At 43.3% G+C, this 27581-nt stretch overlaps 1 long non-coding RNA gene across 3 annotated transcripts; it reads left to right on the top strand.

Moving 5' to 3' along the window:
- The first annotated feature begins 723 nt into the window (after positions 1–723).
- Positions 724–26207, top strand: LOC125106594 (uncharacterized). 3 transcript variants are annotated; one of them, XR_007129361.1, is made up of 6 exons: positions 724–1283; positions 5397–5579; positions 9971–10239; positions 21633–21812; positions 24081–24513; positions 24844–26207. It is a non-coding gene; the product is annotated as an uncharacterized LOC125106594 (long non-coding RNA). The 3 variants fall into 3 exon arrangements; XR_007129359.1 differs by having other exon boundaries at positions 726–1283; positions 24081–26207; XR_007129360.1 differs by lacking the exon at positions 5397–5579 and having other exon boundaries at positions 728–1283; positions 24081–26207.
- The last annotated feature ends 1374 nt before the right edge of the window (positions 26208–27581 follow it).

The raw sequence follows: 27581 nt of genomic DNA, 5'->3' as shown, positions 1-27581 counted from the left end.
CCTGCCAGATCCCCTCCGCCCACCCGGGGTCGGGGTTGGGGGGAACCTCCCGGATCTCGGCTCGCTTGGGGGTGGGGTGGGGTGGGGTCAGCCTCAGTTGGACCCTGCAGAAGCGAAAGTGTAGTATTTGCACGGACGCCAAAGTCCTCGTCCCAGGCGTCCCAGGCCTGTCTCGCGTGGGGACATACAGTAGGCAATTAATAGAAAGCGAAAATACAAAAAGAAATCGGTGCGTTTTGGGCGCGAAACGTCGACGCGCCTCAAAGGAACGCGAAGAAAAGGCAAGGAAAAGGGCGCGCGGCCGGGACGCGGGGCTGGGGGATTGCATCATTGCTGCTCCCCCTCCAGAAAATGGGCTCCGAACCGCGGCGACCATCATGGCGCTCGGGTCGGGCCGCGCTTCCCGCGCGCCTTCCCCGAGCGCTCGGGCCGCGGGCACTGAGCCCCAAACGAGCGTTTTGCAAACATTCCCCCCCTCCAACTCGGGCGCCTGTCCCCCCACCCCCTCCTTCCTTTTGTGTGCCCATGTATGTGAGTGCGTGCGTCCGTCTGAGTGTGTGTAGGACTAGAGAACTTGAAGATTATTTTTTTTTTTCCTTTTTTTCCCTCCCTGGCTGGTGGTTGTAAACTTGATTGGCATTGGCTGCGCCCACTGACCCCTGCGCCGAGTCCACTGCAGATTTAAGGTGGATCCGAAAGGCTGCAGCTTCAGGCGGAGTCTCGCGCTTTAGCTGGTTTGGGAGGAAAGGGAGGAAAGGGGAAGGGGGAAAAAAAAAAAAGTCCCAAACCATGCGCTCGGCGCGTTTTCACGAATCCCCTGCGGTACCAGCCCCCGCGCCCGCCCCGCCCGGCGAGCTCTTCCTCCGCCCACCTCCCGCTCCTTCCCCATTGGCCGGCCGGTGCAGTTTGAATTTTTTCTTTTCTTTCTTTTTTTTTTTTTTTTCGGATGCTTGTTTTCTTGTAAAAAATACAGTACCCCCACCTCGTACTATGAAACCCACTGCGGCGGCCCGAGGTGGGGTGTTTTAGCTGGTTTGGGGGAGGCGGGGGGGGCGGAGCATCTGTGCCAACATTTTGCCCCGAAGTGCGGTTGACATTGAGCAGGCAGGTAGGGGAGCGTGGGGCCGCGGTAAACAAATTGAGTAGCTTCGGCGGGGACAGAGATGTAGTATAAAACGTTAATGGATGTCCCGGGCGCACCGTTTCGCCGGCTGCTGGTCAGAGGTGCTAGGGAGTTGCTGACAGGATCCCGGGAGAGGATGCACGTCCCCTGCCTTGGAAAGGTAGACCTGGGTAGGGCTGGGGCTGGGGGTGAAGTTGGCCCAGAAAAGAACATCTCCTCACAAACAGGGGGGTGGGGTGGGGGGAGAAGAAAGAGACAGGGGAGGTGTACATATAGCTCAGGTCTATTACTTCAAGCGCTGCTCAGCTAGCATGCATCATAATTCAGCCAGTTGCTGTCATTTTTATTGGATTTTTTTAAAAGTTTCCTCTCTGATTTCGAGAGTGCTTTTGAGTAAGGACAAGTGTTAAAATAAAATTAAGGAGAAAAATGAGAGAGGGAATATGACTTTTGAAGTGACTTTGGTTTCGGGTCTGGAAATTAATTCTTTTGATAAAGTCCTGTAAGGTTTAGGATAATGTTATATATATTACAGGTCTAATAGAAATGATAGCCCTTACTAATTATAGCCCAATTATGTTTCACTTTGCTGTGAAAATTTCAGAAGTTTATAATAATTCAAAGTATTATTCAAATCACTCTATCTTCAGGTTAGTGAAGCTAGCACATATACATACATTGTGGGGTTCTGTTATTCTTCTCGCACTGCATTGTGGGGTTCTGTTATTCTTCTCGCACTGTAGGTAACGATTTTAACCAGATGTCCAACTCAGCCTTCAGTCCAGCCTTCAGTCTTAACAGTTCTTAACTTCCCCAGTCATTTTTTTTAGTTCTTAACTCCTTCAATCCTTCCTAACCCAGCTAAGGCTTTACTTACTCAACCGAACTGAGCTCATTGGACCACCATAAACCAAACTATCTGTGCCCTTAGAAAGAATTTGTTTGAGTTAAGAAAGCCCCCAGATGGACTGGCTAGCCTCAGGAAGCAGTGAGTTCATCATTCCTGAAGTGTGAATCAGTTACTAATCCGGATGACCCCTTGATAGGGACATTGTAGACAAGACACATATATCAAGTGAGTGTGAGGACAAGTTACCTCCAAAGTCTGTTCTAGACCCTTGAGATACTGTATTTCCAATCTTGAACTTTATGGCTATCCAGTAAATTAAACAACTTTCCTTGGTCATTACCATCTTCTGAGTTATACTGTCCAATATGGTAGCCAGAAGCCATATGTGGCTGTTGAGCACTTGAATGTGGCTAGTCCAAATTGAGATGTGCTGCAACTGTGAAATACACACCAGGTTTTAAGAATCAGTAGGAAAGGGGATGCCCGGGTGGCTCAGTGGGTTAAAGCCTCTCCCTTCAGCTCGGGTCATGGTCCCGGGTCCTGGGATCAAGCCCCATACTGGGATCTCTGCTCAGCGGGAAACCTGCTTCCCTTCCTCTCTCTCTCTCTCTCTGCCTGCCTCTCTGCCTACTTGTAATCTCTGTCTCTCTGTCAAATAAATAAATAAAATCCTAAAAAAAAAAAGAATCAGTAGGAAAAAGAATGTTAAATATCTCATTAGTAAGTTTTATATTCATTACATATTAAAGTTATCATGTTTTTGATATATTGTATGAAATAAAAAATATTAAATTTCACCTGCTTTTTACTTTTTTTTAACGTGGTTAAGTGGACAATTTTAAGTTGCCTTATGACTTAAGTTGCCTTATATGACTCCCATTTTATTTCTATTGGACATTGCTGTTCTAGACTGGCACCTATGATAACTTGAAGTACTATCTTTGAGAGTGGGGACTAGTAATACCGACTAGTAAGTAACTTCCAGCTGCCATCCGAACTTCCCAACTGAAAGTGAGGCCCAAATTGAGCCTCTGGAAACTTTAAAAAGAATTCTGCCAACACCTAACACCTACTGTTTCATCTTTAACACTTAGTATTGGGTTTGAGCCCAGACTGGAAATATGGTACAGATCTGTCTGATGAAATCAGACGTGATAACAGCTTTCCACATTATGTAAATAGAGAGACTAAGGAGTCCAATATGTTAGGAATGAGTCTGGAAAACAATTTAGACCCCAAACAAAGTGTCTGCAGGTAACTTTTCACTACCACTCTGCAGTGGACAGGAAGGCAGGGGCAGATGGAGCAGGGTTCTCACTCTGTGGATATATCTCTAATGGAAGACTTGAACAAATGAAAAGGTGCATCATATTCTTGGGATAGAAATATTCAACGTGATAAAGATGACAATTAAATCTATACTTTTACACTAAATTCTGGTAAGTTCTGATTATCCTATTCCATTCTATTGTTCTCTCAGTTTATGCACTCAGGACTATGTTCTTTTAATTACTGCAAATTTTGAATTATGTCTTAATGTTTAGTAGCACTAATCCTCCATACCCAACCAGTCCTTTTCTCTTCGTTTTTTCAGAATTTTCCTGGATGCTTTTGCTTGGCTGTTTTCCCATTTGGACTTAAATGAATTTTTCTAGTTTGAAATCTATTTCTTATAGGCATCTAAAAAAATGGAGTGGGATCCTTATCTCATACTTTACACCAGGATCAATTCCTGGAGGATTAGAGTGAAGTGTAAAAAAATGAAATTATAGACATACCAGAAGAAAGTTCAGAGGATTTTTAAAAAACCTAATCTGAGAGTTGGGAAGGTCTTTCTAGATATGAAACAAAGCAGAGTCTATTGAATATAATATTGTTAAATTCAATGACATAAAAATGAAAAAGGTTCCGTATGGCGAAAGCTATCAGCAAAGTCAGAGGCAATGACATAGGGGTGATAGTTGCACAACAGTGGGAATATACCTCATGCCACTAAGCTGTACATTTAAAAAATGTTTAAAGTGGTAAATTATATGTGTTAAACCCTAATAAAAAAATAGATACCTACATGCATGTATAGTTACATACATACATACATACACACACACACACACACACACACTACTGGAAAAATTTTAAAGTTGTCCATGTTCTGTCTGAAAGAATCTCACACACAGTGTTGTGGGTCCCATCCTTTGTGAGACGCTGGTTGCATTTCAGGCTCGAGTCAAGAGTACTTGTGTTTGATTCCTGGTCACCTAATTCATTGCCTATAAGAGCTTTTGCAAGTTACTTCACCTTTTAAAGCTCCTATTTCTTTGGCTTTATAATGAGGATGCCTTTAGCTCTCTCATTGGGTTATTAACCTAGTCGGTGGGATATTGTATTGTGGTACTTAGCACAGTACCTTTATTTAATAGATATTAATCGTTATATATATTTATAAACAATATAACATCCAGTTCATATTTTGGATTCTCAAGTAAGCAACCACAATCAGCACTATATTAACCCTGTAAATATGTTTCTCAATTTTAATTACTGCTGTTATTACTCTTTTTTTTTTTTTAAATTTTTTATTTATTTATTTATTTGACAGACAGAGATCACAAGTAGGCAGAGAGGCAGGCAGAGAGAGAGGAAGGGAAGCAGGCTCCCCGCTGAGCAGAGAGCCAGATGCGGGGCTCGATTCCAGGACCCTGAGATCATGACCTGTGCCGAAGGTGGACAGTTAACTGACTGAGCCACCCAGGCACCCCTATTTAACACTATTTTTTTAAAAGGTTTTATTTATTTATTTGACAGAGATCACTAATAGGCAGAGAGGTGGGGGAGGGGGGAGGGGGCTTGCGGGGAGCAGGCTCCCTGCTGAGCAGAGAGCCCCATGCAGCCTAAATCCCAGGACTCTGAGATCATGACCTGAGCCAAAGGCAGAGGCTTAACCCACTGAGCCACCCAGGTGCCCTATTTAACACAATTTTATTTAAAAACCTAAATAAAGTATTTGTTGAGTTTAGGGCCATTTCTAATTATCTCAGAAAGGATCTGGTATAGATTTGTTTGTGGTACCAAATCAGTAACACACATCCTCCAAACAAATAGAATGGCAAACTGGGAAAACCCATATATTGGAAGGCTAATTTCCCTGATAATTATAGAATTTCTATAAATCAATGAAAAAAAAAAGCAAACCAACAGGAAAATAAGCAAAAGATATGAAGGCAGTTTTCAGAAAAGGAAACACAAAAGGCTCTTAAAACATGAAAACATGCTCAACTGTAGTTTAAAACTATGGGAATATAAATTGTATACAGAACACATAAGTCAAGGCAAATACCGTCACAATTAGCATCACTCAGATACAAAGTTGGCCATTATCCTTTCTTGGTAGTTTAACCTTTCCTTCCCTCCTTTCTATCCAAGGCTGAGTGATCGCGTCCCCGCCCCGGGCTTCGTTGGTGACGGGAGAAGCAGAGTTTGCATGTGTGGAAGCCATGACCACCTTTCACATTCAGTATCAGATTCCTGTCATCCACCCTAAGCCTAGTCTACGGCTTAGGGTCACCTTTTTTTGCTCACAGAAATCCTCTGAATCAGCCTCTTAAAGTGAGTCCGGCCACTTTTCTAGACACATCTCATTCATTCCCAGTTTTAATTCCTGTATGTTGGCTGATAATCTGAGCCTCTCCCAAATCACCACCTTCCTAGGGGTTTCCTTCAAGTTCTCTATTCTCTTAAAAGCTTCAGGCAGAATTTAGTGTATGATAAGCACAAAATATCAGATCAGTAGAGACTGTATGATGGAATAAATGGCTTTAGGTGGCAGGATTATAGACAGCCACGTGGGAAAATGTGAAATCTCTCCTACAAAAACACACAGACATACATTGCATTTTACCTTGTAGACTGTGGGTTTCCTTTTTAATAATTCCTCTTCTACAGATTTACTTTTGGGAAATAATCAGATGTATGACTAAAGATATATTTACCATATATTGATCTTTATGAAGTTATATATTTGATTATAGAAAGGAACAAAGGAGTAAAAAACAACTCCCTAGACATGGGAATATGGGATTGATTATTCGAATCAACTGTAGTATATTTAAGAATAACACAGATTGCAGCCATTAAAACACTCTTGGTTCCTTTATATATTCGTAGGAAAAGTCAATAATATTAAAATAGGCACAGAACCATGTTTATGGTATGACTCCATTTTGGTCCAAAAAAAATTTATTTATTTATTTATTTATTTACTTACTTACTTTTTAAAAAGATTTTATTTATTTATTTGACAGAGAGAGAGAGAGAGAACGAGCAAGAGAAGCAGGAGAGGGAGAAGCAGGCTCCCCGCTAAACAAGAAGCCCCATGCGGGGCTCGATCCTAGTATCCTGGGATCTGACCAGAGCAGAAGGCAGACACTTAACTGACTGAGCCACCCAGGCGGCCTCCCCTTATAAAAAACTTTTAATAAGAAACAACCACAAAGGTAGTTCAAATTTGAAAAATATCCTTACAGTATGGAATGCAGAATAAGTTTCTCTTCGTGTCTCTCGTTCTCTTTTCTCAGACATCGGCAGAGAACAAGCATTTCTATAATTCATTTCCCTTCTATTTGTCTGTCTGTTTAGTTTCAGATATCATTAAATCCATATATGAATTATGAGGAGTGCGTTTTGGGGTATATGCTTCCAGAGCACGTAAATGAGGTGTAAATATCATTCCCATTAATTCAGGAATATCTTAACAAGCCCTGAAAAAATTTTTGTGTGCCCTATTCCATCTTTTTGGCACAAGGGATCCTATGGGTAACATTATCCCAAACCTCACATTCCTTGATCTTTGGCATTTGGCACACCCAGGGCTCCTGCCCAGAATTCAACAGATTAGCTCCCTGTCTTAGTTTTATTACTTAGGACGTAGTGCTGGGGAGATTGTTTTAAATTTCTCGTTAGCAGACCAGTCTTGAGCTGTGACTCTCCGTGGGACTGACTTGGGGCAAATCTTAGAGTCTCTGAATACCAGGTGTGGGAGATTATGGCATCCAGTGTCCATTTTATAGACGAAAATATTCTAATCCTTGACTTCCTGTAAAGTGGGGAAGTTAAGATGATTTATAGATTCCTTCTGGCTTATGATTCTGTGATTTCTGTTTCCTACTCAGAATCACGTAGTCCATCCACGTGGATCAGGTTATTTTCCAGGGAAGCCAGATTCTTGATTTTTGTCTAAAAAACGCATATTCACAAGAGTCAAAGGAAGATGATCATACAATAGTGTAGACGGAACAGTGAATGTTTATTATCTTACTGGAAAAAGGCCCGTGATAACTTTGTGGTTGCTCAGTGGTGCTAAACACTGCTTCATTGTTGCGTGCAGACTCGTCCAGCCCCTGCTACTGGCCAGGCTCTGTGTCTTCAGGGAGACAAACAGGAGTATTGCCCTCTTCAGGCTGTTGGAGGAGATGGACAGGGAATTGCAGCCGTACTTATTAAATGGAATTTGCTCTAGTGTTCCGAAGGGATCTCAGAGCTTCTGTTTTATGCTCCAGCAGTTTGGGCCCCCCACAAAGGTGTTCAGCTGGGGGAGCAAAGCAGGGGCTGAAATCCTAACCCTTTCCCCAAGTCTGCCTGTGTTGGCCAAAGAGAAACAAGCCATTAAAAATCTAGCTCTCCTGGTGGGGCCTTCTGTAGTTTGCTGTAAGTCCCCTGTGTCCTAACGGCTGCCCTGTAGGATGCCCTAAGAGTTTGACACGGGGTACCTAACCTAGCCAAGGTGGCGAGGAAATCTCTCCTAAGGAAATGACTTTCAGCTGAGACCTGGAGACTAAGGGAGGAAGGGAAGGAGAGTGACCCAGGCAGAGGGGTCCAAGGACCCAAGTTGGGGAAGGACTTTGAGGAAGTGGAAGAAGGTGCTTGTGGCTGGGATGCCGTGAACCAGGACAGCGGGAATGCGAACTCTGGTGGAGTTGTGGTGAGGTGTAGACATGATGGGATTCTGGACCTGACTTTAAGAGCAACAGGAAAGCCATTTCTTTGTAAGACATTACTTAAGCGACTGACTTGTGCAGGTTCAATTCAACTTGATTATTATCCTCCTTTAATCTAATTCTAGTCAAAGCTCTTAGCCCCCCCTTTTTTTAAGATTTTATTTATTTATTTGACAGAGTTCACAAGTAGGCAGAGAGGCAGGCAGAGAGAGATGGGGGAAGCAGGCTCCCGCTGAGCAGAGAGCTCGATGTGGGGCTCAGTCCCAGGACACTGAGATCATGACCTGAGCCAAAGGCAGAGGCGTAACCCACTGAGCCACCCAGGTGCCCCAAAGCCCTTAGTCTTGATCAGGATCATTTCCACTGGATGTGGGCAAGAATGCTGAGGCTGGAACCTTTGTGTTTCTTTGCAATGCTGTTCAACACACACCACAGAAAACATGTTTTCAAACTCTGGTTTCAGTAAACAAAGGGGATGTGAAGTCTTTGGACCATCAGGGCAGATACTGGTCACAACCGTTGCTGGTTCAGTGGGGAACCCCCTGCTGCGCCCTGCAAATCCCACCTTCTGGTGTCCTCTGTTGAGAGATGGAAGTTGAAGGTGTGCATCTTACCCACCACTAGGGCTCCCCCCGCCCCCGCCGCTGCCAGTTCAGCTTGCCTTCTCTTCTCTGACATGATGAGCCAGTGGCCTGTCGTTTTAGGGGTGTTCCCCTGGTGTGCCGTTTGCGGGGACAGTGGATGTGAATCTTCAGCCTAGGGGTGAATACCGAATCGTTTTTCTTCAAATAGCTCAACATTTTTTTTGCCTTCCGTTTTTACTGGGCGACTGGCTGGAATGTTTACAAATAGTTTGGCCAAAGGATTCACCATTTATTTGGTTTTGGAAGGAGACTTCAGAGGAGGGATGAGAAAAACGAGCAAACCACAGAGTTCTGTTTTTTGTTTTTGTTTTTGTTTTTAAAAAAAAACAAACCCTGAAGATAGGAAAAGAGAGACCTCTGCTGGCCAAACTGAGATAACGCCCTGCCCTTGGTCTGTGACTCCAGGAGAAACTGTCCCTCTGGTGGAAGCAGGTGTTGGCACGTTCATGGCTCCCTGTTCATTTCCTCAGCCATCAGTTTAGGGGCTTTGGGAGCGAATCTAAGTGACCCGTACTTCCCAGCTCGGTCCCGATTACTTCTGTTCCAGTCTCTAGGAAGAGTGTCAGTCTTTTCATATTTCTCAAAAACAAAGCTCTAAACAGCAGCGCCAGGGAAACCATAGGCCTGAAACAGCTCCTACATCTTCTCTTTGTTTCCTTTCTCTTTCCTGCCCTTCGCCTCCCCGCCTCCCGTCTGACAGGGAAACAAAATCAAACACATCTTCCCTCAAAATCGGGAGATGGTGCTGATGGAAAGGGAGAGGGAGGAATTAACCACTTATCTGTATTCTATCCTCCACTGAATGTGGCAGCTGGAGGCCCAGGATTGGGGTTACACACCCGAGGGACTCCGTCAGTGGGAGACCCACTGCTTGTCTGGAGAAGACAGAGGGTGGTTATGTGGGAGGAGGGGGGAGGGCTAGGGGTCTCCTTGAGCCCTTTGGTTTGTCTGCAGTGAGGACCATGAGGACCAGGAGGAGTGCCCATGGCCCAAGTGCTTTACATACCTTAATTCTGTTTCCTGCTTTGCCTCTCTCTCTACAATCTTAAAACCATCTTTTTCCAGAAAAAAAAAAAAAAAGGTCAGCAATTTAGAACAAAGCCTGCATAAAAATAATAGCTACGTGTGTGCTTGCTATTTTATTAGTTTTTTTTTTTTTTTGGTCTCTGGACTAAGCCGCACCCAGCCTGCATATGAGAAGAGGCTTTCCCTGGGCTCCGTGCTCTCTCCGTCCAAGAAAACACCTTGGGGCTGTGGTGGAGAGCTGCAGAGGGGCCTCCTGGTTCTGGCACTTTGTTTCCACACGATGGTTCCACATCCTGTCTCCCTGTGTCTAACCTGCTCTCACTCATTCTCCTAGGTTTCACCAACCTTTTCTGCATCTGCTAACACAGGAGCCATTGGTACCAAGTGATGGCCACTTTATGGCCGGCAAAGGACCTTAAATCATCTAGCCCAAGCCCCTCTTTTGAGACAACTGAAGCCCCGAGAGGTTGTCAGCAGCCTAAAGTTACTCACCTCGTGGCTGGCTGAGGCAGGACCAAAACCCAGAGGCCCTGGATTCTGGAGGAGACACTTCCTTTAGGACACCCACGCTGAACTTGCACAGATGTCCGTTGTGCACAGATGGTTCGTACTTTTACTTTCTGCTCTTTCTCCCTGGTTGCCTGTCCATCACCCCCTCTTCTAAGGCCTCCACTCCTTCATACAGCACACAGGCAAGCCTGGGCCAATTACTGTATCCACCAGGCAGCCCTGGGTGGCTTTCCTTTCCTCCCCACACTTTACCTCTTCTGCTTGCACCTGGTTAGTACGGTAACAAATCCCTTGACTCACACCTTACCAAGCAAGGCTCCCAGACCTCGTACCCTTCTCTGAAATGCCTATTGATGTTGGCATTCCTGGGCTGCTAGGTAGTCTTGAGTGTTTTTCATGTATGCATTAAGTTTGTGTATGTCGGAAGTTGCCTTATCCTTATTTTAACCCTCTTTGATTCCTCAGCATAGTACAGTGCCTTGGACTGGAAACACAGTCCCTTAACCCAGCAGAGTAAATCTCTGTAACTCTGGGAAGGCCAAGTACGGTGGAAAGCCAATTATATAGCCGTTTTAAAGCAGGGCGTCCTTTTCCGACTTTCAGATGATACTGTATAGTTTATAATATGGTGCCCTGGGTATCCTGTTAACATTTGCTGGTTTTGTCGATGACAAATCATCCAACCACAGAACTTCTTCATTCATGGACCTGGCGGTTATTGAAGGAGTGCCCCGAAAGTATGGTGCACTGCGTTAGGCCCCTGAAGGCATTTGAAAAAAAAAGTTTGACATCTGCCAGTCTGTCTCCTTCTGGCTGCCTGGAAGGTGGATAAGATGGATGCAACCTGAGGAGGCATCCTTTGTTTCTGAGGATAGAAGGTGCATTGTAGAGCACAAAGATCCTGGAACTATAGGGGGTGCCTTACCAGCTCAGCACCGCTTATCTCCAGAATTCCTTTAAAGAAAAGAAAAATACACTTTTATCTTGTTTAAGCCACTATTATTTCTGGTCTCTGTTACTAGCTGCCAAATGCAAATCTTAACTGATAGAGAGAAGTCCTTGAGGATTTTTGAGCAAGGGACTGATTCTGATTGGTAGCTATGCAAGAGATAGATTCCTGGCTGGGGGGCCGGGGTGGGGAGGTGTTCCGGGCCATACAGAGATAAAGTGGGCCTGGCAGGTGGGTACGGATAGTGGGGCGAGGCTTTGAATGAGGAGAATACACACATCTTGCAGGGGGTCATTGATTTTGTTTCTTTTCCCCCAGGACACCTCTGCTAAACTCCTGTTATATAGTGGCTACTTAAATATGTACTTCCTGAGTGATTTGCATTGTGCTATTGTCAGGTGGCCTGAAAGCTCGGGAGATTGAGAAGATGGGCATTCTTTGTGTCTTAAAAAGGAGCAGGCGAAAGCTGGCACAGGAAAAGCGTATCAGTGTTACAGTCAAGCGAAGTTACTATGTTTGCTGAACTCCTGCAGGCATTTCCAAGGAAAGGAACTTTTGTTACATGGGACTGTCTAATCAAGATACATTTGAAATGTATCCTCTCCTGGAGAGCAACTGTAAATAATATTTAAAAAATGTATCTTGGAGTAACTTGCAGGGTAAAGATACATTTCATGTGCTAAAAAACTTGTAAAAGGGGGGAAAATCTACTTTATTAACTTACTCTCAGCTTCCCATCTTCCTAGTACACTTTTCCTCTTGAGGTTGGGTGGGTAATTTCACACCTCTTAGATTAGAAGACATTTCATTCTTGTTTAAATAGGCTAGAAACATATGAGCGTGGAGCTATGATCTAGCATAATATTCCTGTGAACTAGCTGTGCTAACCTAATATCTCGGTCTCTCTGTTTCCTTAAAAATTTGTTGACAATTCCAAAGTTCTTCCAAGCCTGGCTCAAACAGGTAATTGGAAGCCTACTACAAATACCAAGGTCCCTTAAGGCATTGGCCTTCAGCCTTTATCTCCCTGCACATAGAAAGGCAGATGTGCCCAGTATTGCCTGAAAATTCTTGCTCGTTAATTATGTCTCCCCACTCTTGCCCTCATTTGGAAAAAAATACGTTTGACTGCAAGCCATTGGGGGTGCCTGGGTGGCTCAGTTGGTTAAGTGTCCCACTTTTTTTTTTTTTAAAGAATTTTTTATTCATTTATTTGACAGAGAGAGATCACAAGCAGGCAGAGAGACAGGCAGAGAGAGAGCAGGAAGCAGGCTCCCTGCTGAGCAGAGAGCCCGATGCGGGACTCGATCCCAGGACCCTGAGATCATGACCCGAGCCGAAGGCAGTGGCTTAACCCACTGAGCCACCCAGGCGCCCCAGTGTCCCACTTTTGATCTCAGCTCTGGTCTTGATCTCAGGGTCATGAGTTCTAGCCCTGCATTGTTCTCCATGCTGGGTATGGAGCCTCTTAAAAAAAAAAAAAATGCAAGCAACTGAATATTAGGTGTACCTGGACTACCTGTTGCAAACTTCCATCTTTCTACCAGCTCAATTTTAATAGCATATATGACTGTCCCTCGTTTATAGTGGGAAGAAACAGAAAAAAAAAAATGATTCCAAATATTGGGTTTTGATTTACACCTCCCTGAAGTGCCTGGGTTGAATCCCCAGTAGTCTGATAAGCAGATGTTCTCTCCATACAGTTAAAGAGATAATAACACGAACCAACATTTCTGGAGCACTGTGTGCCGAGTCACATATCTACATTACTTCTTTTAATCCTGATGAAAATTCTGAGCAACAGCTGTCTCGACGAGGAAACTGAGCCTTGGAGCTATTGCTCACAGTCACATTAAGCAGCTGAACCAGGGCCCAAATTTAGGTCTCGCTGACTCTTCGCGTGGGTTTAGAGGGCGTTCTGTTATTCTTGTAAATAATATCAACGAGAGCCAACTGGCTCAGGGTGACACTCGATTCCAAATCATTCTCTTTTACTTTTTGCCAGATTGGAAGACTGTCTAGTGATTAAATATTTCTGGCCAGCAATATCTTGCCATTTATGGAAAAATGATACCCCCTAATCTTTAATAATTGTTTCATTAAGAACAAAAACAATGTGCCTGCTAAGCTTTGGAACGACTGCAGGAAAATCTCAGTACTTCTTGTACCTTCCTCTCTGTGTCTCCAGGGGCAAGATGGAAAGAAGAGTATCACTTAGCAAAGTTGCTTTAGGAAGAAGACAAACAGAGGATGCTACTGAGCTATGATTAGTAGATAACTTTCTGTGGCAGGCTACAACCAGCACAGGACACTTTAAGGTCTGGAAACCCCTTCTTAAGGGATAAGGCCATTTTATGTTCCCATAAGTTTGGAGAGCCTAAGAAAGGAGTTTTAAAAAAATACGAGCTTGTCTCAGAACTTCCTTTTGCTTTTTAGTTGCATAGAGAGTCTGGTGTTTCCAAGGCCACCTTGTAGGTTAGGGAAGAAAACCCAATCCTCTCTTTGCCAAACTTGTTCATGTTAGCTCTCCTATTTCCTAATTCATTGGCCTGGGAAGGGGGTACCTGGCTTGCTTTTGGGGAGGTGTAGCAAGGTAAGAGCCAAGTGATGTTTGCTAATTTGTTTTTTTTTTTAATTTAATTTTATTTTTTCAGCATTCCAAGATTCATTGTTTTGCACCATACCCAGTGCTCCATGCAATACGTGTCCTCCTTAACACCCACCACCAGGCTCACCCATCCCCCCACCCTGCTAATTTGTTTATTTAGTGAGGGGGCCTCACTAAAGAAGTCATTTCTTTTGTGTGCCTGAAGAGTTCCTCGGGACATTTTCTCATTTATCTGGGTTTCAGGTGCTATTTTGAAGGTAATTTTGTCGAAAACAGTTCAGGCTTAGGTCTTCTTTTCAACCTGGCAGGCCCTGGAGACACCAGTTGCTTCTTGGGTGGGACTACACCCACAGCTAGGGGGAGCAGTGGGGTGGGTGGGCAGAGATAGAGTGGGTTACTTGAAATCTAAAGCAGTCCTATTTGCAACAACGTAGATGGAACTAGAGGGTATTATGTTGAGTGAAATAAGTCAATCAGAGAAAGACAATTATCATATGATCTCACTGATATGAGGAATTTGAGAAACAAGACAGAGGATTATAGGGGAAGAAAAGGGAAAATGAAACAAGATGAAACCAGAGAAGGAGACAAACCACAAGAGACTCTTAATCTCAGGAAACCAACTAAGGGTTGCTAGAGGGGAGTGGGGTGGGAGACAAGGGGTGACTGGGTGATGGACAGTGGGGAGGGTGTGTGCTATGGTGAGTGCTGTGAATTGTGTAAGACTGATGAATCACAAACCTATACCCCTGAAACAAATAATACATTATATGTTAATTAAAAAATAAAAAGAAAAAATATAAATCTAAGCCAGTCTTCCTCAGCAGGCCATGGCAATATCTCGGTGAACCAGGCCATGGCAGACTTGTAGGTAGAGTCATGGTCTTCGTGTAGGACGCCTAGCTTATGAGGGAAACTAATAACCTCCCCACAAGGCTGTTGTCATGAGCCACTGAAATAATGTACCTAAAAGTGCTTTATAAATACATTATTATAATGTGGGAAAATGGTGGCTAAAGCAAGTGTTACAAAATGTCAGCTATTATTAGTAAGAGTGCAATTCAATATTAGGCCCACTTGGAGAAAGCTGATTTATCCAAGCATGGGTCGGTGCCTCATGTATTTGAAAAGTGCATTTTTCAATACACTTGTATTTTTGAAAAGTTTTTTTCAGAATACATCCTCTCCCTACCTGTGATGTTCCTCAGCATCCATTCCCATCACTCCCCACTGTCTCCAATTTGCATCATCTTTTCATATAAATGCATTCTTCCGTTCAGTTTTAGCAGCTGGAACATGCATTTGGTTTCCTTAGTCGTTCTGTCCTGTGTGAAGCGAACATTGACTACACATTATTCTTTACTTCAGGAACACAAGGACAATTCAAAGCCAAGGGCATGTTGGAACACTGGATAATCTGATGTCACCTGGCCCATGCTTGGAATAATAGGTATATTTTCCTCAGGCCTGGCATCTCAGACCTGCTTCGTAGGACCAGTGCCTCATTTCTAAGCACAATATTTCCTAATTACTCAAATGAGAACAAGGCCATGTTGATATGATATAACTGCATTAGTGCTGGGCACGATTTCTTCTCTGGTTAGCTGACTGAATCATCATGATAGCTAACATAACTGTATGAACTGTGGCTCTTGCACCTGGAATAAGGGAGAATGACTTATGTAGCTTTGACGTTGCTCCTTTGCACAAAGTTCAGGAAAATATCTATCTGAGAAGGAGTTCTGTATCAGTTTTCCTTTCTTTCTTTTTTTTTTTTTTGTATATCAATTTTCTTTTTTCCTTCCCTCCTTTTTTCCAATAAAAATGTATTGAGCACCTACTGTATGCTAAACATTAGGTATAAAAAAAATCATCCCTGCTCTCAAACCCCTAAGAAGCTCAAAAGGGGTGTGTGTGTGTGTGTGTGTGTGTGTGTGTGTGATCACAGTACAATGAATTATGTATTAACAATGAGATAGGTTTGAACAACCTTCTGTGAGCATACACGTGGGAGAGGGCAATTCTGGGAAGGCTTGTGGAGCAGATGTTAACTATTGAAGGATAAATAGGAATTTGCTGGGCCCAAACCCAGCAAACGAGAGTAGAAGAGTGATTCGTTTGGCTGAACAGACTCTACAAAGGCACCGAGGCGTGGAGGAACATGATGGGGATATGATGTCTAGTCTGGTCTTGCTAAGCTTATGATTTGGAGTCTGTGTTAGTAATGCATGGATGCGTGGCTCATGGAATTAGACATTCGGTGGGTCTATTCCTGACGTTGCCCCATGGGTATGGTAATCATCTGCTACAATCTGCTTTTTGTAGGCAAACATTATTTTCCTTTTACTTCATGGTGTAGAATTCTGGGGGATCAGTAGAACTCTTATTAATCAGTTCTCTGTGTGGAGGTGGACAGGAGTGAAACTGAACCCTGAGTTGACTACCAGTTGCCTCCTGCCACTAAATAGGAAATACTTAGAGATTAGGCGCCACAATACAATTACCTTAAATCATCTGAATTACCTGTTCTGGTAAATAATGCTGGATTTCAAGAGTCACACCAGCTCCTTTTAGCTAGACTAGGATCACACTTAGGTGGTTTCCTCTGTCTCTTTTCTCCTGTGCTTTGATCTATTTCCTACTAACTGCCTAAAACAGAGCCTTCCCCATAAGTGAACGAAGCTCCTGGTCCATTTTACTCTGGGTTTGAAAGGATGCACAGAAGGGAAGTGTGAGAAGGGACAGATCTAAGGCGAAGCCGAGTTGGATTGAGTCATGTGGAAGGAACAGTCAGAGGAGTCTTGTGGCTCTTTAGTATCACTTTTGTGTTCTGTTACTAGATGGAGGCAGCCTTGGAAAGCATGGTCTCAGGACGGAGTCAGGCGTGGGTTTCAGGTGACTGGCTTGAGGACGCCCATGTGGCCTTGCTGAACTTTTTGGAGAACCCCACTGTGATCCAATACACTTTCACTCGGCCTTCCTTCCTTCCCGCTCCCCTTCCCTCACGGTCAGAGATACATCATGGTTTGACAGCTTCCACAACTTCTCTTGGCTCCTCCTCACTTCCTCTACAGATGTTTACCCTAGTAAATTTCTTTTCTTTCTTTTCCCCCACCTTTTTTAAGATTTTATGTATTTATTTGCCAAAGAGAGAGAAAGAGAGGACAAGCAGGGGGAGCAGCAGGCAGAGGGGGAAACAGTCTCCCTGCAATGTGGGGCTTGTTTCCAGGACCCTGGGATCAGGACCTGAGCCGAAGGCAGAAGCTTAACTGAGCCAGCCAGGCATCCCCCTTAGTAAACTTCTTGCGTATCTAATTCCATCTTGGTGCCCGCCTCTCGGAGGACCCAGCACAATACTGCCCGGAAAGGGCAAAGGAATGCTGTTTTCAGTTCTAATATTCTCCATTACCAAGATTTGCCAGTAGGAAAATGGATCAGAAGAAACATTTAAAAAGAAAAGAAAGAACAAAAAGCCTGTCAAAAGTCAAGAGAAAGCTGTTAAGAAGGATTAAGGTTAGATAAAATAGAGATGATAGGGTAGGAGATACAAGAAGATAAAATGATTTTAAAATATTCGAACAAGCATGACGCAAAGGTGGGTAAAATCAGAATGCACAGTTGTGTGGTGGCACGCCGGCCCCGTAAGGCCTGTTTCGTGGGCCTTCACTTGTCTCTGGCTGAGGCTCAGTTGTGGGCTTCCCCTTTAGCTTACTAGCTCACTCTCGTAGAATAAAAATCCTCCTTTGGAGTGGCAATTTAGTAACTGAAATTGTCCAGTTTGATGTTTAATCAAAACTCCATCTTCATTCAAGTGAAAACCTTTTCTTCTTACCTATTGACGGGGACAAGAAGGATCCTACGGCCTCTTAAATTCTAGACAAAATCCGTACTCTTGTCTCTTCTGCTCATTCTAGTTGCCAAAGCAAGTCACGTGGCCAACTCCAAAGCTAAAATTCAAGGAAACAGATTTATTCCTGAGTGATAAAACCTGTAAATTACATGTGAAGTGTGTGGATAGAGGGAGGAGCAAAGGTTAGGGCCAGTAATTCAGTCTTCTGTAGTGCGGAGGGGAGAAAGTCTCTTAATTAGCTGTGCTTGGCTCCTGTGTCCATCCCTTGACCAACAGTCCCTGAGGCCAGGGTGGGGACATGGTAGTATGATTGGCAACGCTAACAGGACCCTGTGCTTGAAGTGAGGAAGAAGAGCTTTTTCCCCAAAAGAAGGAGATGCTGATCTGGGAAGAAAGGAGAAGTGCTGGAACTAAGATAAGCAACGTCTGCTACTATGCCTTGGCTTGTTAGTCCTTGTAATCGCTCTTTCACACAGGTCCTACTAATATCCTCTTTTCAGAGCTGAGAAAATCGAAGTTGAAAGAGGTTATATAACTTGCTCAAAATGACACATCTTGAGTGATGGAACTTTTTGGATTAAAAAAAATAGAGGTACCGGGACGTGGCTGGCTCAGTCGGTAGAGCATGGGACTCTTGGTCTTGGAGCTGGGAGTTCACAACTCACATCAAGTGTAGAGATTACAAAAAAAAAAAAAAAAAAAAAAAGGTAGCTGGGGGGGTGCTCCTGGGTGGCTCAGTCATTAAACTTCTGCCTTTGGCTTGGGTCACGATTGTGGAGTCCTGAGATCGAGCCCAGCTTTGGGCTCTCTGCTCAGTGGGAAGCTGGCTTCTCCCTCCCCTACTCCCCCTGCTTGTGTTCTCTCTCTTGCTGTATCTCTCTCTGTCAAATACATATATAAAATCTTTCTTTTTTGAAAGATTTTATTTTTTATTTATTTGACAGAGAGATCACAAGTAGGCAGAGTGGCAGGCAGAGAGAGAAGGGGATGCAGGCTCCCCGCTGAGCAGAGAGCCGGATGCGAGGCTCAATTCCAGGACCCTGGGATCATGATCTGAGCCAAAGGCAGAGGCTTTAACCCACTGAGCCACCCAGACGCCTCCATATATAAAATCTAAAAAAAAAAAAAAAAAAAAAAAAAAAATGAGGCACTTGGGTGGCTTCATCGATTAAGTGTCTCTCTTTGGCTCAGGTCATGATCTTGGGTCCTGGGATGGAGCCCTGCCTTGGAGTCCCTGCTCAGCGGGGAGTCTGCGTCTCCTTCTGCCTCTCCCCTCCTGGCTTGTGCTCTCTCTCCCTCTCTGCCAAATAAATAAAATCCTTAAGGAAAAAAAAAACAGATTTATCTATTCATGAAAGCTACAGTAGTCAAGAGAGAGGTGGTATTTATTGAAAGGACAGACACCAAGATCAATGGAACAGAATACAGAGTCCAGAAATAGACACACCCATTTATTGTCAACCAATTTTTAATAAAAGCACAAAACCAATTCATTGTAGGAAGGATAAACTTTTCAGTAAATGGTTTTGAAACAAATAACAACCATACACACGCACACACACACACACGTGCACACACACACACACACACACACACAAGAAGAGAAGAGAAAAAAGAAAAAAAAGAGGAAAGAAAAAAAGAAAAAGAATCTTGACCTATACTTTTCACCTTAGGCAAAAATGGATATGCAAAAGCCTCGCAATGGATCATAGACCTAACTGTAGAATGTAAAACTATAAAGCTTCTAGAAGAAAATGTAGAAGACAATGTTTGTGAACTTGGATGAGGGAAAGATTTCTTCGATATGACACTGAAAGCATGATTCATGAAAGAAAAAAATTGTTAATTGGACTTCATCAAAATTAACAACTTTTATTGTGTGAAATGACCATTAAGAGAATGAAAAGAGGGGCGCCTGGGTGGCTCAGCGGGTTAAGCCGCTGCCTTCGGCTCAGGTCATGATCTCAGGGTCCTGGGATCGAGCCCCGCATCGGGCTCTCTGCTCAGCAGAGAACCTGCTTCCTCCTCCCTCTCTGCCTGCTTGTGATGTCTCTCTGTCAAATAAATAAATAAAAAATATTAAAAAAAAAAAAGAGAATGAAAAGACAAACCATAGTCTAGGAGAAATAGTTTTGAATCACATATCTGACAAAGGACTTGTATATAGAACATGTAAGAATTTTTAAGACTTATCAATGAGAAAACCACCTGGTTAAAAATGGACAAAAGATTCTTTTAAAATTCTCTATATGAATTTATGTATATGTATATGTATATATATATATGTATATATATATATTTATCCTTTTAAAAATGATTATATTTATTTATTTGAGAGAGAGAGAGAGAAAGCAAGCAAGCAGGGGGAGGGGCAGAGGCAGAGAGAGAGGACAAGCAGACTGTGCTGAGTGCAGAGCCCAACATTGGGCTTGATCCCACAGCCCTGAGATCATGAGCTGAGCTGAAACCAAGAGTCAGTCACTTAACCATTTGAATGACCCAGGTGCCCCATATATATCCTTTAAGTAATACTTTATTAGTATAATCCGAATTTTCTGCATGACATAGACATTAAGGGGGATAATTTTTAAAATTTCATACAGTTGAGCAATTTTAGAGGCTGCTTTTGTTATGTATCACATTACAAGGTAAAAATATAGGATGTATAGGTTTTCTGCCTTTCTGATACTTATTATATTTTTTTAGCTAAGCTGTCTAAAAAAGTAGTCAACATGGATTTAGTTTAAAAAAAAAGTTCTTCTGTCTTGCCATTAAATTTTTACTATTACAAAGTTATTTTTATGTCATTTATTTTTTGATATAATTTTTAAAATTGTGTTTTATCTTAAAAAATTTTTATTTTAATTTCAGTGTAGTTAACATACAGTGTTACATTAGTTTCAAGTGTAAAATATAGTGATTGAACAATTCTACACATAACTCAGTGCTCGTCATAATAAGTGTACCCTTAGTCCCCTTCATGTATTTCACTCATTGCCCCAACCACCTCCCCTATGGTAAACATCAATTCTCTATAGTTAAGAGTCTGTTTTTTGGTTAGACTTTTTTTTTCTTTATTTGTTTCTTAAACTCCACATATGAATATTTGTCTTTCTCTGACTGACTTATTTCACTTAGCATCATACTCTCTAGATCCACCCATGTTGTCTCAAATGGCAAGGTTTCATTCTTTTTTATGAGTAATATATATATATTACATATATAATATGTATTTATATATCAAGTCTGAGCTGGGCTCTGTGCTCAGCGGGGAGCCTGCTTCTCTCTTTCCCTCTGCCCTTCCCCCTGCTCGTGCTCTCTGTCTCTCTTTTTAAATATTTTATCTATTGGGACGCCTGGGTGGCTCAGTTGGTTAAGCAGCTGCCTTCGGCTCAGGTCATGATCCCAGCGTCCTGGGATCGAGTCCCACATCGGGCTCCTTGCTCATCAGGGAGCCTGCTTCTCCCTCTGCCTCTGCCTGCCATTCTGTCTGCCTGTGCTTGCTCTCTCTCTCCCTCTCTCTCTCTGACAAATAAATAAATAAAATCTTTAAAAAAAATATTTTATCTATTTATTTGAAAGAGAGAGAGAGAGAGTGGGAGAAAGAGCACAAGCAGGGGGAGAAGCAGGCTTCTGACCAAGCAGGGAGCCTGATAGTGGGGATCGATCCCAGGACCCAGGTGAAGGCAGGTGCTTAACTGACTGAGACACCCAGGTGCCCCAGTAAATAAAATCTTAAAAAATAAAAATAAACTGCACTCCTCTTGCTTATGCCGGTGTTCCTGAAAACACTTTCCCAGCTCCCGGCCTCCCCTTGCACGGGTGACTTGACCTCATTGTAAACCCCGTTTCATGGGGTGTCTCTCCCCTTCTGGAGATCCATGTTCCTGATCTGCTTTTCCACCACCAGATAACCCTACAAACTTGTGCCTGCCTAGACCCCACACTCGCTTCACCCTGACATAAGTTCTTCTTCCCTCTGCTTCTTGCCTGCTTGGAATTTTGTTTTCTGTCTGTGTGCCAGAGCGAAAAAGTGTATCATAATGATGTACCCGCCATGTCTCCCCTCTTGTCTGCAGGAAGGCTGGATGCTTTGTGTGCTTGGCTCACTCTAGAGGCCTTGTTGAATTAAGCAGAGTGCCTGGCAGGGAAGAGGATGAAAATGCTGAGAGAAGACCAAATTGCTCTCCCCCACCGCAGGCTGAGGGTGAACCTTGAAAGAAAAGTTCACGAGAAGGTTGAAGAGGCAGAAGAGATGGGTGAGCTATAGGCTGTAGGGCTTTTGAGGAAAGAGAAACTTGATGCATATTTAAAAGGAAGGTTTCCTGTATGACCTGTACGGGTATTGTTGTCTTTGCCTCCCTAAGAAGCTGGCTGTGTGGGAGCTTAGAGGCAGTAAGTGCCGAGGTTGGCCCTAAGGCAAGGGCAGAATGGCCCCAAACAGCCCAAGTAGTTTTAGGTGGGAAGAGTGAGGCAAGGGAAGGCCTCCCAGTGGCATTTGCTCAGGCCTCGGGGATTCTTCAGAAAGCCTGCAGGAAGAAGCTACGCCTCAGAGCAGTCCAAGAAAGAGAGACAGGAGGGCGTTTACCTGCCTGCCCCCTCCTGTCTCCATTTCCTTTGGCCTCAGTTTCCCCGTACAGGGAGCTAAACCCTCTGAACTCCCCGGGGGTGTGGTCTGGCCACTCTGTGACCCCCCTCAGAAAATCAAGTTCACACCTTGTGGCTTGGCTGTTTCACTGAAGTCTGGAAGTGGGGTGACTTGCATGGGTGGGGCACTGACTGCCTGAAAGACCAGAAGAGGAAGTGGAGGGAAGCATTTGTCCCTGAAACTGAGAAAAGCTTTTATTTATATCTTGCTCCAAATTGTATCGTGTTTTTTTTTTTTTTTTTTTTTTTTTAAGAGAGAGGGAGAGAGGGAGAGAGAGAATCATAAGCAGGCTCCATGCCTAGCACAGAGCATGACTTGGGGTTCCATCTTGTGATCCTGAGATCACAACCTGAGCCGAAATCAAGAGTTGAACGTTTAACCAACTGAGTCACCCAGATGTCCCAATGAATCATGTTTTTAAGTGCAAAGCTAATAAATGTATGAACTGATGTATTTTCATAAAGACTTGAAAAACTACTGGGGAAAACATTCCCTAATGCTAATTGATAATACCCCAGAAATCTTATCTTTAGAATTCCAGATTATGGGGTGTCTGGGTGGCCCAGTCGGTTAAGTGTCCAACTCTTGGTTTCAGCTCAGGTCTGATCTCAGGATTGTGGGATCAAACCCAACATTGGGCTCCCCACTAAGCAAGGAGTCTGCTTGGTTTTTCTCTCTCCCTCTGCCCCTCCCCCCAAAATAAATAAATAAATCTTAAAAAAAAAATCTAGATTATAACCCTAGCACACAGTCCTACCTGGTGGGAGCTTCGACCATTTTGGTTTAAAAAAAAAATACAAACAAGTTGTGTAATTACTCAATAATACATATAATATTTTTATTAGTTAAAAAAAAATCAAGCAGAAATTGCCCAAGTGAAGGCAGTTGTTTTAGACTTCTCTCTGCCCTTTCTTAAACTCAGCGCTGAACTGAAAAAGGACATGATTTAATTGGCAGATTTGGGGACAATAAAGCGGGCATGCCCAGTTCATTTGCATCCACTCTCCTCCTTGGAATCAAGCGAGCACGAGGTCTGCTCTCAGGGCAGCCTGACGCCCCCACCCACAGGGAGGCAAGTCCCCTTTGGACGAGACCTGCTGGCTCTCACTCCAGCTGGGTGTCGGGAAGCTCTTCTGACTCAACCCAGCTTTATCAGGAACTAAGTAATACTTGGGCCTTCTTCATCCACTCCTTTATCTTAATTCTAAATTTGTTTTAAACTCAGAAAAGGAGACAGGGTGCTATTTATTGGGTTCTGCTTCAGTGTTCCAGCCCGTCGTATGCTGGCCAGAAAGTGGACGTGTAAGAAATAAGGTGCACAATTAGGGAGAAGCCCGTGAATACCCGGGGAGTGACGGAGGCCTCTGGAGTGGCAAGGGTTTGGCCTTGGCCCTGCGGTCTTGTTCCTTAGTGTGCATGTAGGACATTTCGATCTTGGCAGTGTGTATAGGCTTGCATTGAGCCAGGTAGGTTTTCATGGTGGTGCACTTGGCTCTGAACAGTGGGGGCCTGGGAAAAAAGGCCTTGGAAAAGCCACTCTGAATCTCTTAAGAGGGCCTTGGCAAGGGCACAGAGGCCATAGAGAAGGACTTAGCAGAGGCCAGCAAGCTGAAGAGGCCTTAATAAGCAGTTCAAGCCGAGGCAAGGATTCAATTATAGGGAGAGAGAAAGTCTTTTCATATACTGCCCTTTTAGATATTAAAGGAGTAGAAAAGTATTTTCTCTTTTTAAACAGTGGGGGCAACTGGGTTCTCTTTGGACCAGAGAGCACGGGTGAGAGACGAGTTTTCAATGTGCTAGTACTAGGTCTGGGAGGGTAATGTGAACAAACAGCTCCAATTTTAATTCCTCTTTTATGTTGCTTTGAACTATCTTCAAGGGCAAAAGTGGATGGACTAAGTTTGCATTGATGTGGCTCAAGAATCCCTCCCTCTACTTGTCCTCAAGTTGCTAGACGCCGGTTATTTAAATATGATGGAGAAATCCTCCCCAGGTAATGGTTTTCTCAGGCCTAAGGAATTCCACTAGAAGGGGGTGGTAGAAAAAGCCCCTGCAGCACAAGAAGAAAAATGCTTCCTGGTTATTCTGGGAGTCTGTTACTGGACGGAATTCACCTTCATTGCAACGCTATGGCGCAGGCACCTAAAAGTCAAAATGGCCATGGAAATGAAAAGGTTCTGATCAGCTGGGTGGGAAAGAACAGCTCCACAAATAAGGTCGAATGACTGAAGGTGTTGCTACTGCACATTTCTGCCTTTGCAAGAAGGCCCTCCCGCCAAATGCCTTCCCAGAGGTGGGGCGTCCTGGTTATGGTAAGTGCAAGGTGCCATTGTGCAGAAATTAACCTGTAGCTAGTAGATTTCTCCTAACTGGGTTTTAATCCACAGTGCACATGTTCTGGATTCTTGGTCTCAATCAAATGGCTTCTTGGTGAGGCTGTTATCTTTGCGATAGTCTTTGGCAACCCAAAATGCTGGTGCTGGCTATTTTGCTTGAGATACTTGTGAAAAAATAGTCCTTTCTGGCTATGGTATGTGTAGAGCTGGTGCTATATGATCAATTTGCATCTTCTATTAAATTTATAGACTCTAGGAAAGAGCACATTACAGACTTGCTGGTGTAACTGTTGTTTTCTAATTTAGGGGTCTTGTAGGAGCTGCCGCCATTCCAGTGAGATCTGGCTTAAGCTGTAGTTACTAAAGATTCCTGACTCAACCCAGACATTGAAATCCCCTCCAACTGAGACAGAGCAGAATAAAAAATTGGGGAAGATGAATTTTGGGCCTTAATTTTTTTGAATTTTAACCCACAAAAACAAGATAATTTTATTTTGAACCTTACTTTCTTTGAACTTTCATGTCTCATGATTTGGATTTCATTCCTTGGACCTTACTTTCTCCCTAACCATTTGATCAAAGGAAGAGAAAAAGTTAATGTTAACAAATCTTTTCCCCTCAACATTATTGGCATTTTGTTATTGAGGTTTTTTTGTGCATATTAATATTGGAATCACGTAGTTTTGTCATATAACCTCCATCCTGATCCTCTGATTTCCTCTGCCGACAACACGGACAGGCATGATAAAAACGGGTGATAGGAAAATGAAAATTTCAACCTTGGATACAAAATGGCATTGAACTATTTAATTAATGCATTATAGGGAACTATTTTGGAACCTTTTGTGAGTGAAATCTCTTCCCCATCACTGCTCCTGGGAGGACACCAAGTTGGAGGGTATAAGAGGGAAGGGTGGCCTCTTGAAGATGGAGCAAGACTGTTCTGATAGGCTGCTGGGACCTTCTCTTAAGGATGTCAGATACACCTCTGGTTGACAGAGATTTAATATCTATGCCAGTGGTTTAAGAGAACCAAAAAATCAAGGGACTATTAGTGGGAGAATAATTCTCCCAACTTTTGATATTATCTTCTGTCATAGGCTGAGTGGTTCCCCAAACATGTCCATGTCCTAATCCCCAGAACCTGTGAATATGTTACCGTATATCAAAGACTTTACAGATGTGAGTAAGTTAAGATCCTGAGGTGGGGAGGTTATCCTGGATTATCTGGTTGGCCTGATGTGATCACAAAGGTCCTTATAAGAGGGACACAAGAGGAGTAAGAGTCAGAGAGGAAGGTGATGCGATGACAACCAGAGATGCAACTGATGATCATTGGCAATGGAGGAAGGAGACACAAGCAAAGAGGCACAGGCAGCCACAAATGACAAAAAACCCAACAATAACAACAACAACAACAAAAAACCTGCCAGCACCTTGACTTTACCTCAGTGAAATGGATTTTGGACTTCCTACCTCCAGAACTACTAGAGAGCAAAGTTGTGTTGTTTTAAGTAACCACATTGTAATTTGTTGCAGTGGCCACAGGAAATGAATATACCTTCCATACTTGAGGGAACCTGACTTAGTAGATCTTTTGTGTCCTTGGAGAAGGCGATGTAATCTGATGGGTGAATCTGGAATAATAAATTGGACACGATTGGCTTGGTTTCATTCTTCTTCCTCTCTGGGAGCCAGTCAGCCCAACAAAACACAACATCTGCCTTTTCCAGGGCAGGGCTACACAGGTGCACCTGGGGCTCCTGGGTTTGGCTGGTTATATCTGTACAATTGTGTGGTTCAGTATTAGGAGGCTCATTTGCCTTTCATGTGAAACTATATTCTCCAGTGGCTTTTTATCAGGAAAGGTGATATTTTGGTTCCTATTGACTGTTTCTTGAATTATTTCTCTCGTGTATAATCCAAGCATGGTAAAAGGGTGAACTCAAAGATAATGGATTGAACAAAAATGATGCAACCTTCTCTTCCAGCTCCAAATTCTGTAAGGAATGGAAAAGATAGATGAAGAAAATCAAACTGCATGGAAAACAAGAGGGGAAACTTTCCAGGGACCAGCAATTATGACAAAAATGTCTGCATGTCATAGGACCAGGTGAAGAAAGTCTACCGTAACTAAAACTAGAATAGTGATTTTTTTGCTGTAAAATATAGGAAAGAGACCCTGAATGCTCATTGCCCCAAAGGGATAGATGCAAAGTTCAGATAGATTGACCAATTCAGGTACCAGAGCAGGAATATCTAGATGGTTTGATTCTTCCTCACCGCCCCTTCAGCCAGATGATAGTCATGGCAGTGTCTCTCGCCCATGGGAAGAAAAATGGCGAGGAGGGTGAAGTAAGAAAGTAAGGAAAGACCCCACTTTCAGGGTCTAGCGGTATCTGGGAAGAATGAGGAGAACCTGCACCAGAACACTATCTACCAAGGTATAACCAGTGATACCTTCTATCCTTCCTCAAAACAGGTTAAGATAAGTGATAGGATGTAGGCCTAACAGGGGATGTCTTCTATAGAGATGAGCAAAAAATGAAGAATGCCAAACTTGAAAGAAGGCCACTGTGAAAGAGATGGAAGAAAGGCAACAACAGATGGTCACAATTTCTGAGAAAATGGAGTTAGTAGAGCAAGAGGATTAGGGCTTTACAATAGGTTATGATTTGTGTTGTGAAAGAAATGTGAAGGTTTCATACACTTAAGTATGAATAAACTGGAGATTATGGAACCTGTTGAAATAATAAAACGGCTAAATCAAGTTTGCTGAAAAACAAATTAACAAACTGGAAAACAGAGCTATGAAATTCTCTATAATTAAGATAAGTGAAAGATCCAGAATTCTAATTTTTATCTAATAAGAGTTCCAGGGCACCTGGGTGGCTCAGTCGGTTAAGTGGCTGACTTTTGATTTCAGCTCAGATCATGATCTCAGGGTCCTGGGATAGAGCTCTGCATCGGACTCAGTGCTCACTGGGGAGTCTGCTTTGGGATACTCTCTCTTCCTCTGCCCCTTCCTCCTGCTCTCTCTCTCT

Source organism: Lutra lutra, chromosome 8 (genome assembly GCF_902655055.1).
Source record: "Lutra lutra chromosome 8, mLutLut1.2, whole genome shotgun sequence".
In the NCBI taxonomy this organism is placed as follows: domain Eukaryota; kingdom Metazoa; phylum Chordata; class Mammalia; order Carnivora; family Mustelidae; genus Lutra; species Lutra lutra.
This window is presented reverse-complemented; position numbering and strand designations above follow the sequence as displayed.